Genomic DNA, 10,120 nt, shown 5'->3' with positions numbered 1-10,120 from the left:
GCCTTTAGTTGAAATGGTTTTAGCATTTAGTTATTTAGAATATTTGTGTTGCTGTTTGGTAAATTATCTTACTTGAAAATAGGTTTTTTTCCTGTTTTGCCAAGGGATTTTTATTAAGAATAGCAGCTGAATTTTATCAAATGCCTTCTCAGGCTCTTTTGATATGATTTTGTGTTACCCTCCTTGAAGCTGTTGACTGGCTGAATTATATGTATAAAGTTCATGACATTAAAACACCCTTGCCTCCTTGGAATAAAGCCTACTTGGTCATAATGTGTTATTATTTTCTTATAAATCTGTGTTTCAGTTGCAAATCTTTTATTTAGAGCTTTAGCATGCATTTTCATAAGTAAGATTAGTCTATAGTTTTCTTTAATGGACTATTTTACTAGGTGTAAGAACTGCACAGGTTGGCAAGGGTGTGGGAGTAATCAGAAGGCTCATCCACTGCTGGCGAGAATGTAAATTGATTCCAACACGTTGGAAAGCCATTTGGCAGAATCTACTAAAGCTGAAAATGTTCATATCATGGGATATAGTAATTCTGCTCCTAAGTAATACACCCAATAAAATGCATACATATGTTCACTAAAAGATACGTTCTAGAATGTTTATAGCAACACTATTAGTAATAGCCTCAAACCAGAAACTACCTAAAAGTCCATCAACTGTAGAATGTATATATTTATGTATATTCAACATAAAATATATAGCAGTGAGAATGAACAATTTTTAACTACATGTAACATATGGATGAATCTCAAACATTGAGTGTAAAAAGCCAGATATAAAAGTACTATATGCTTTTATTTATATAATGTACAAAAATGGGCAAAACTAATCTGTGCTATTACAAGTCAGGAAAGTAGTTTTCCTTGATAGTATATAGGGGAGCAGGTTGTATCTGAAAGGGCGTATGAGGAGGACTTCTGGAATGCTGGTAATGTTTTGTTTCTTTGGGTGCCTGTTTACATCAGATTGTTTAGTTCATGAAAATTCATCTTAACTTACACTTCTCTGTATACTTTATATTAAACTTTAATAAAAAGTTTTAGAAATTTATACTCATTTCATAAAATGAGTTAGGGAGCTTTTCATCTTTTTCTACAGTTTAGAATTGTTCAAGTAAGAGATTATTGAAATTATTTGTTAAAGATTAGATGGAACTTGGCTGAGAACTCTTCTGGTCCTGAGGCCTCCTTTTGTAAAGTAGGATCTTTAATCGCCTTTCTAATATTTTTAGTTCAAATTACCCGTTTCTTGGACTAATTTTGATCATTTATATTTTGTAGGAAATGTTTAATTTCTTCTAGGTTTTTACATTTTTTTCTACAGGATTGTATGTCTGTGCTTCTTGTAACTTTTTCTGCTTGTAGTATTATGATTTTTATTCAAGGGTTACTATATGAGTGTTTCTTAATCTTCAGGGAGTTATGGATGTTTTTAAAAATTAGTTTTGTTACTTATGTTGAATTTTAGTTTCTCATGATTAGAGAATGTGTCCTGTAAAATCTCCTTACTTGTTAAAATTTGAGATTTTATTTGAGACCGAGTGTATTGTTTATTTTTGTAAATATTTCATGGATCTACTATGTGTGTATTTTCTATTTGAGGGATTTATGGCTCTATAAATATCAATGAAATAGTTTTTAATTTTGTTCATTTCTTCTGTATCCTTACTCATTATTTTGAGGTGTCTAGTTATGAAAGAAGAAGTCTATTGAAATATTCCACAATATTTTTATCAAGCTTTCCTTAAATTGGTAATAGTTCTTGCTTTGTAAAGTTACTACATTGTTGGGCATGTGCAGGTTTATGACTCTTAATACTTTATTAATTGTGCCTTTTATCTATATCTTACTTTATGCTTTAAAGTTTATATCCTTCTTGTCTGATATATAATTCTCAGTCCACTTTATTTTCAACCATTCTTTATCACTTTGTTTTTAGCTGTCTGGTAGTTTCTCAGTGGACATATTTAACGTGTACACTGATTTTCTTTTCTTACTACGTTCATTATTCGTTTTACTTCATTATTTCCTCTTTTTCTTTTACTGTATTTTTGCTGGTTTGACCAATTCATTATTTATTCCCTTTCTTTCCCATGTTAAAGTGGGATTTCTACTGTATCTTTCTCTTCCAATAATTATTTTCCCTTTCATAGTGTTTATAATCAAGCAGTTTTTTTTTTTTTTTTTTTTTTTTTTGCTATAATGTGAAAAAACCAAATCATTCTAATGCTTCACTAACCCCTGCCAATCTGGAAAAATGCTATTTTTAGAATACTTTCTTTCACTCCTTAAAATAAGTACTTTCTCTTTCCCCATCTTCTGTCCACTTCTTAGGTTTTGCTGATATGACTTATTTCTATAGCTCTGGACTTTAAAAGTTTCCATTTTTTGTCTTCTAGATCATTAATTCCTTACCTAGAATTTACCTTGCATATTTTCAGCTAGCCTATCATTATTTTGATAGAGAACCATATCAGTGTTTTTTAAGGGGGCATGTGGGCATTTCGGGTGGGACAGTTCTTTGTCATGTAGTACTGTCTCATGCATTTTAGTTTGACTCTGTGGCTCTTGGATGTGTATACACATATACACATACATATGTGTATATATATGTGTGTTTCATAAATATTTATATATATAGTTCAACCCTGTTTTTCCTCTGCTTCCTTTATTTTTCTCTAGTTTGGAGTCTGTTCTTATTCATTTCTTATTTGGTTCTCAGTGTTTTCCGTAGACAGGGTAATATATTCTCTGAATCCTTGGCTAGCCACAACTTTTTTTCATCTGAATAGGTAAATCATACCTTGGTTGGGTATAGTATTTTTAGGTTATATCCAGTGACCTGAAGAATGTCCACCATATTCTAGCTTCCAGTGTTGCAGATGGAAAGTCTGATGCTAGCTAAAGCTAAACTTTTTGTTTTGTATGTCACTGCTATTTTTGTCTAAAAGTGGGTAATTAAAAAAAATTCTCTGGTTAAGGAATTATTTTGGATCCACTATTGAAATATTTCTTTCACTTTCAGGTCACTAATTCGAATCTCATACATGATCACCCTGCTTTCCTTTTGTTTTTAAAGTTTCAGGAAATCCTTTTGTGTATGCTGTAATTGAATCTACTTACGTGGTCCTAATTATTTTTTTTAAGTTACCTATTACATCTACATTCTATTTTACTAAAAACCTTTTCTTATTATTCTGTTGGTTTTTTCCCCTCTCTGTTAATTTGGCCCCTTGTATGTGTTAGTATCTTTATTCATAGGGCTAAGCAGCTAGGAACGATATGTGGTGGCAGTTTCAAAAGTGGTAGCAGGCACTGTGATCTCTGCTCTGAGGACTGTGAGGAAACAGATGAGCTGTCAGTGCACTGTGAAGGCCGTGGAAGGAAGGCTCTTTGTGTCCAAGTCTCCCAGGCTCTTCCTGCCTCAGTCCATCTCTTTAACTTCTTCTCAGATCCTTGACTGTTAGTGAGATTAGTTATGCTCAAGCTGGTTGATGTTACTTGCCACGTGAATTACAAATTGTGAAGATACCCTGCATATATATGAAAGGTTCAGTGTTGTAATCAAACAAAAGTTAGAACAGTGATGATGCCTGCTGATATTTGGGCTCTATGACTGTAAATGGTGAGCAGTTCAAATAAAAGAAAGGTTAAGTTTTCACATTCAATCCCTATGTCAAGTTGAAGGATGAGGAGGAGCAGTAATTTGCTCAGAATCCCATCTGAAGATTGCTGGATTAGTAAGTGAGGAGGGGTGTTACTCAGCTCCTCCATTTTCCTTCCTCTTGGGAAGTAGAGACAATTCTCCTCACCCCCCCTGCCGAAATCTCATTGCTTTTCCCAAGCTCATCTTTTTTCATGTCATTGGGAAGAGTTTGCAAAGTATTTTGTTTCCTAATATAATAGTCAATGGATAGTTTCCCACCAATTTAAAAACCCTTCCTAAGTACAGACATGTAAAATGAATGGCAAAGAATAATCTGGAATGAGTCAGGGGTATTGCTCACATTGCCTATCCTATTCTCAGTGTGTTTGGTCATTATTACTGGACCACTTTATCTTCAGTGTTCAGATGGACAACGTGCAGCCCTGGCAATTTACCTTCTACCTCCCTATCAACAAGGAAAGGAATTAGCCTCAAATTTAAGAAAACCCAATAAATAATGGCCTTTAAAACAGATAGGGGTTCTTTTTCTATAACAAGATGTCCAGAGGAAAGCAGTAGTTGGCATTGGTTCTGCTGTTCAAAAATGCCAAGAAGGACCCAGGTTCTTTCTATATTTTTTTTCTGTCATCTCTAGAGTTTTCCATCTCGTTTGGCCTCAAGATGGCTCTCATAGTGTCAGTCATGTTATCCAAATTCTAGGCTGAGAAGTAAAAAAGAGGAAGAGCAGTACTAATTGGGACTTTTCTCCTTCTGACAGTGCTATAGACCGAATTGAGTCTCCCTCTGCCCCCCCCCCCCCATTTATAGGTTGAAGCCCTAATCCCTAATGTGTATTTGGAGATGGGGCCTTTGGAAGGTACACGGAAAAACATTTCTCTACTCACACACTTCTGACATCAAATGTGTGGTTTTTTGCAATTCTTTGATTCTCTGTTGACACCAATTGGGTGTCCTACAATTCAATTCTGTTACTGTCTACCTGAAGTTAGTGTCAGATCCACAAGTTAAAGGGCTCAGTCCCACAAGACTGCCCTCACTTCAGATATCAATCATAAGTTCCAGGTTTCCACCTGTACTTCTGATCAACTGGCTATAAATTGAGGGTTCCCACGACCCTCTCCTCAGGTTCAAGAATTTGCTAGAATGGCTCACAGAACTCAGGAGGGACTTTACTCATATTTTACCAGTTGGTTATAAAGGATACAACTCAAGAACAGCCAAATGGAAAAGATGCGTAGAGCAAGGTGGGGTGTGTGTGTCTCTGTGGAGCTTCCACCCTCACATCACCTAGATATGTTCACCAATCCAAAAGCTCGTCTCTGAACCCTATCATTTAGGGTTTTTATGAAGGTTCCATTGCATAAGCATGATTGATGAAATCATTGGCCCTTGGTGATTGAGCTCAATTTGTCGCTACTCTCCCTGCTTCCAGTTCTGGGGGTGGGAGTGAAAGTTCCAGCCCTCTGATCTCCTGGTTGGTTCCTCTGGTAGCCAGCACCCATCCTCTAAGAGTCACCTCTTTAGCATAAATTCAAATACAGTTGAAAGGGGCTTATGAATAACAAAAGATGCTCCTCTTACCCCTATCACTCTGGAAATTCCAAGTGTTCTAGGAGCTCTGTGCCAAGAACCTAGTACAAGTATCAAATATATATTCTTATATCACAATATTACAGGAGGTTTAGATGAGGTTATGTGGGTGGTACCTTCATGATGAGATTAATGCTCTTAGAAGAAGAGACAACAGAGAGCTTGCTCTCCCTCAATCTTTTCTCCCCGCCCTCCACCATGTGAGGATACAGAGAGAAGGTGGAGAACAAAGCCATCTGCAAACCAGGAAGACAGCCCTCACTGGAAGTTAGCCGTGTGAGTCTGATTTCAGACTTCCAGCCTCCAGAACTGTGAGAAATGCATTTTGGTTTTTAAAGCAATCTGTGTATGGTATTTTGTTATGGCAGTCTGAGCTAATACAGCTGGCAAAGTAAATCTTCCCAGAGGCCCTCCTTGCAGAAGACTTCCTTGCATATCTCATTGGCCAGCACATTGGCCTCCTAAATTTAAGGGATGTTGAGAAAATGAGCATCTCGCTTCTCTGCCTCTACACTAGGAGATAGCAAGGAAGAAGTCTATTTGAAATGGCTGTTGGGTTAGTCAGCAAATGCTCTCTGCCACAATGCTCTTTAGTCACTTATTTCTATTTTGCATTTTATCTCCCTCAACCATCCTGATTAAAAAGGTAATAAATGTGATTTATTTACTAGTAAATATTCTTATTAGTAAGAATATTTACTAATATTCTTATTCTTCAAAACAGTGCCTCAAATCACCTTCCAAGTGAGACATCCACTTCCTTCATAATATAGTATATCACAATTATTCTAATTTCATTTATATTCATTACCTGCTTTGAATTCACCCACTACTTTCTAAAGAATGATCAAGCATCAAATTCTGGTAAACAGGCCTCCTTTCATGTAAAGCCTGAAGAACTCTACCTTTCTAGTCCTAAGTTTGTCCCAAGGTTGTGTTTAAGTTTTATATTAATTGACGCATGGTTCTTCCTGCATTCATTCTACCCCAAGGGGATTATCTTTTACACCTTAGAAGAGGATGGTTTGTTTTCCTGAAGATATTGAAAACACTAAAGAAATGTCATGAAAAATAAGTATCCTTGGGGTAACCAGTACCAAAACTCCCATAACTTTCTTAAAAGAGGACGTAGGACGTCCTTTGCTCTTTAAAGACCACATTATGCTTCTGATCAAGGTGAAGTAACAGACCAGATTTTCCTTCCTCTTAAAACAACTTTTAATAAAGGAGAAAACAACAGCAGCAGTTTTTAGCATTGAACAACAGCAAAGACAGTGCCCCCCGACAGAAACAAATTATTGTACCAGTTTACTGCCTGAAGAGAGTGTTTATTACTCAGTGTGGAGAGGGGCAACCCAGGCAGAGTCTAGAGGTGTCTGTGAGTTGAAAAGACTAAGCTGGGAGTTAAGGCCAAAGTGCCTAGAGTTTGGAGGGCAGAACACCATGAGAAAGTTCTGAAGATATGAACTGGGCCCTCTCCTAAATTTTCAACTAAGTACTCGTAAGCACAGCACGTGAGAAACATACCATAGGCTGGGGAAAGAGTTACTCAAAAGGTACAGGAAGAACAATTCTCTGATATTACACAAGGCTGGGAATCATAAATGTTTCCACCAGGCACAGTGGGAAGTCTCAAAACATGAGGCATCAGGTAGAGGAACTTAGTATTATTGTCTCATTAGTGGGGATAAAACTCGGCTCTAGACTAAAAGTTGCTTTGATCCTGCCTTAAAGCTTAAAAGCAAGACCTGAAAGGGTCAAACTATTTTCAAGTAACCCAACTGTGACCCAGAAAAAAAGCTCAAGAATATATGTGCAGTGCCTCCCTCCCCCAGTCCGTGGAGGATAAGTTCCAAGACCCACAGTGGATGCCTGAAACCACAGATAGTACCAAACCCTATATACACTTTTTTTGATCTGATAACTGAGATGGCTACTAAGTGACTAGCAGGGCAGGTGGTATATACAGCATGGATATGGTGGAAAAAGGGATGATTCATGTCCAGAGAAGGATGGTGCAAGATTTCATCACGCTACTCAGAATGGCCACAATTTAAAACGAATGAATTGTATATTTCTGGAATTTTTCAGTTAATATTTTTGAACCATGGTTGGCCATGGGTAACTGAAACCACAGAAAGCAAAACCACAGATAAGGGGTGACTACTGTAGATTTTAAAATGCAAGAATAGCATCCAAAAAGTAAAATTCACAGTGTTTGGCATCTAATTATCAGGTATGTAAAGAAGTAGAAAAACACAAGAAAAAAATCAAGAAATAAATTGAAAATGACTCCAAGTGAACATGTGATATAATTAATAGACAAGGACATTTAAATGTTAATATAACTATATCCCATATGTTTAAGAACATAGAGGAAAGTATGAACATGTTAGAGATATGTGGAAGATATTGAAAAAGACCCACATCAAATTTCTAGAAGGAAAAACATCTCTGAGATGAAAAAGTACACAAGATGAGATTAACAACAGATTAAACATAGCAAAAGAAAAAGTCAGTGAACTTGAAGACACAGCAAAGAAACTATCTAGAATTAAATACACGGGAAAAAAGACTGAACAAAATGAACAGATCATCAGTGAACTGTGGGAAAACTTCAAGCAGGCAAATATATATGCAATTGGAGTCCCCAAAAGAAATGTTACAGAGTAGGGGCAGAATAAATATTTGAAGAAACCATGACTGAAAATTGCCCAAGTGTCACAAAAACTATAAACTTGTAGACCCAAGAATCTCAATGAACCCTAACTGCTCCCCCTCCAAAAACAGAAAAAACAAACAAACAAAAAAATCATTACATGAAGGCACATCACAGTAATTGCTTAAAGCCAGTGATTAAAAAAAATTTTTTTTTAAAACAGAGTAAAAGAAACATTATGCAGAGGAATGAAGATTAACATAATATCTGGAAAATCTCCAAATATTTGGAAACTAAATACATACATCTAAATAACCAAAGGGTTAAAGGGAAATTAAAAAAGTATTTTGAACTGAGTGAAAATAAAAATAACATACTAAAGTTTGTGATGCAGCTAAAGCAGTGCTTAGAAGGAAATTTATAACAGTAAACTACATAAGAGAAAAAGAAAGGTCTCAATTCAATGACCTCAGTTTCCATTGTAGGAAGCTAGAAAAATAAAGGTAAAGTAAATCCAAAGTAAACAGAACAAAGGGTATAATAAAGATAAGAGCAGAAATCAATAACATGTAAGACAGGAAAACAAAAGAGCAAACCAATGAAAGTATAAGGCGTTTCTTTGAGAAGATGGGTAAAACTGACAGACATCTAGCCAGACTTACTAGGAGTAAAATGAGAGAAGACACAAATATCAGGAATAAGAAAGCAGATATCATTATATATTTCGGACACATCGAAAGTATAATAGAGACATATTATGAATGACTTTATGCCAATAAATTCAACTTAGATGAAACGACAAATTCCTTGAAAGACAAAGCTTACTAAAGAAGAAAAAGGTAATCAGAATAGCCCTATAGATATTAAAGAAATTGAAATTGCTGTTGAAAACCTTCCTACAAAGAAAATGCCAGGCCCAAATTGCTTCACCGAGGAATAAGAATAAATAATACTAATTCTATACAAATGCTTCTTTAAACTTGAAGATGAGGAAACAATTTCCAACTCTTTTTATGCAGCCCACCGTTATTATTACCATGATACCCAAACCAGAGAAAGACATTATGAGAAAACAATAGACCAATATCCCTCATGAACATAGATATAAAAATACTTTTAAATTTTTAACAAATTGAACCCAGCAATATGTAAAAATGACAAGACATCATAACCAAGTGGGGTTTATCCTTGCAAGTCTTTCAACATTTGAAAATCAATCAATATAATTCACCACATTAACAGACTCAAGTAGTAGAACCACATGCTTATCTCAACAGATGCAGGAAAAGGTAATATAATCCAGATACAGAATATCAGTGTCTTCATGACACTCGTGTTCTCCAGACATGCTCCTGCCAGAATAGGTTGAGGAGGGAACTTACCGTGCCTCCTCTCACCCAGGAAAAACTAAAAGAGAGCTCTCAGGGTAATGAGAAATGCCCAGTACTTTCGTAGATGTTGGTGGTGATCTGTTTCTAAAAATAAGTAAGATCTAATGGTGTTCTTTAGTGAGAAAAGAGCACAGGATTTTTTGCTTCTTCCAGCAAAGTTATTCTTATCTAGTGATTTGAGAAGTTTCTATGCATGTAATAAATAATGAAAATATCTTTCAAGTTTCTGTACTTGAAAGCTCTAAACAATATTTCTTTAAATAATTCTGTATTTCTGACTGCACGTTTTAGACATCTTTAATTTTCACTCCCTGTTATTCAGAACTTATAAATTTGAATCTTCTTCATAACTTCATGTTATTTTGTTCTATGACTTTTTAGCTTATTGACATTCTATGTTCTATGAGGAGCAAACTATAAAAACAGGGTTTTTTCCCTTCAAAATGTTGGCGTGTAATTTTATTGTATTTACTTAAATAATTTTTCTGAAACAGGCTTGGTGTTGAACCTGACATTTAACAGATGTGTGACCCTGGGACAAGTTACTTACCCTCTCAGAGTCTCCATTTTCTCCTTTATAAAATGGTGCCTGGAAATGTCATTGTGGGACATAATTGGGATAGATGTGAAGGCAGCCAAGTTAGGGCCAGGCACATGAAAACACCAGAGAAAGGACCAGTTTCTGTTCCCTTCCCCTCATCCTGACCTCTGCAAACTGAGGGCAGTTGATTCCAGTGCCTAGCCCACAGCGAGAAACTTCACTGTGGAGAATTCTGGACCTGGCGACCAAAAGCAACACATT

This window comes from Cynocephalus volans, chromosome 14 (genome assembly GCF_027409185.1).
Source record: "Cynocephalus volans isolate mCynVol1 chromosome 14, mCynVol1.pri, whole genome shotgun sequence".
Classification (NCBI taxonomy): Eukaryota; Metazoa; Chordata; class Mammalia; order Dermoptera; family Cynocephalidae; genus Cynocephalus; species Cynocephalus volans.
Note: the sequence above shows the minus strand (reverse complement) of the source record.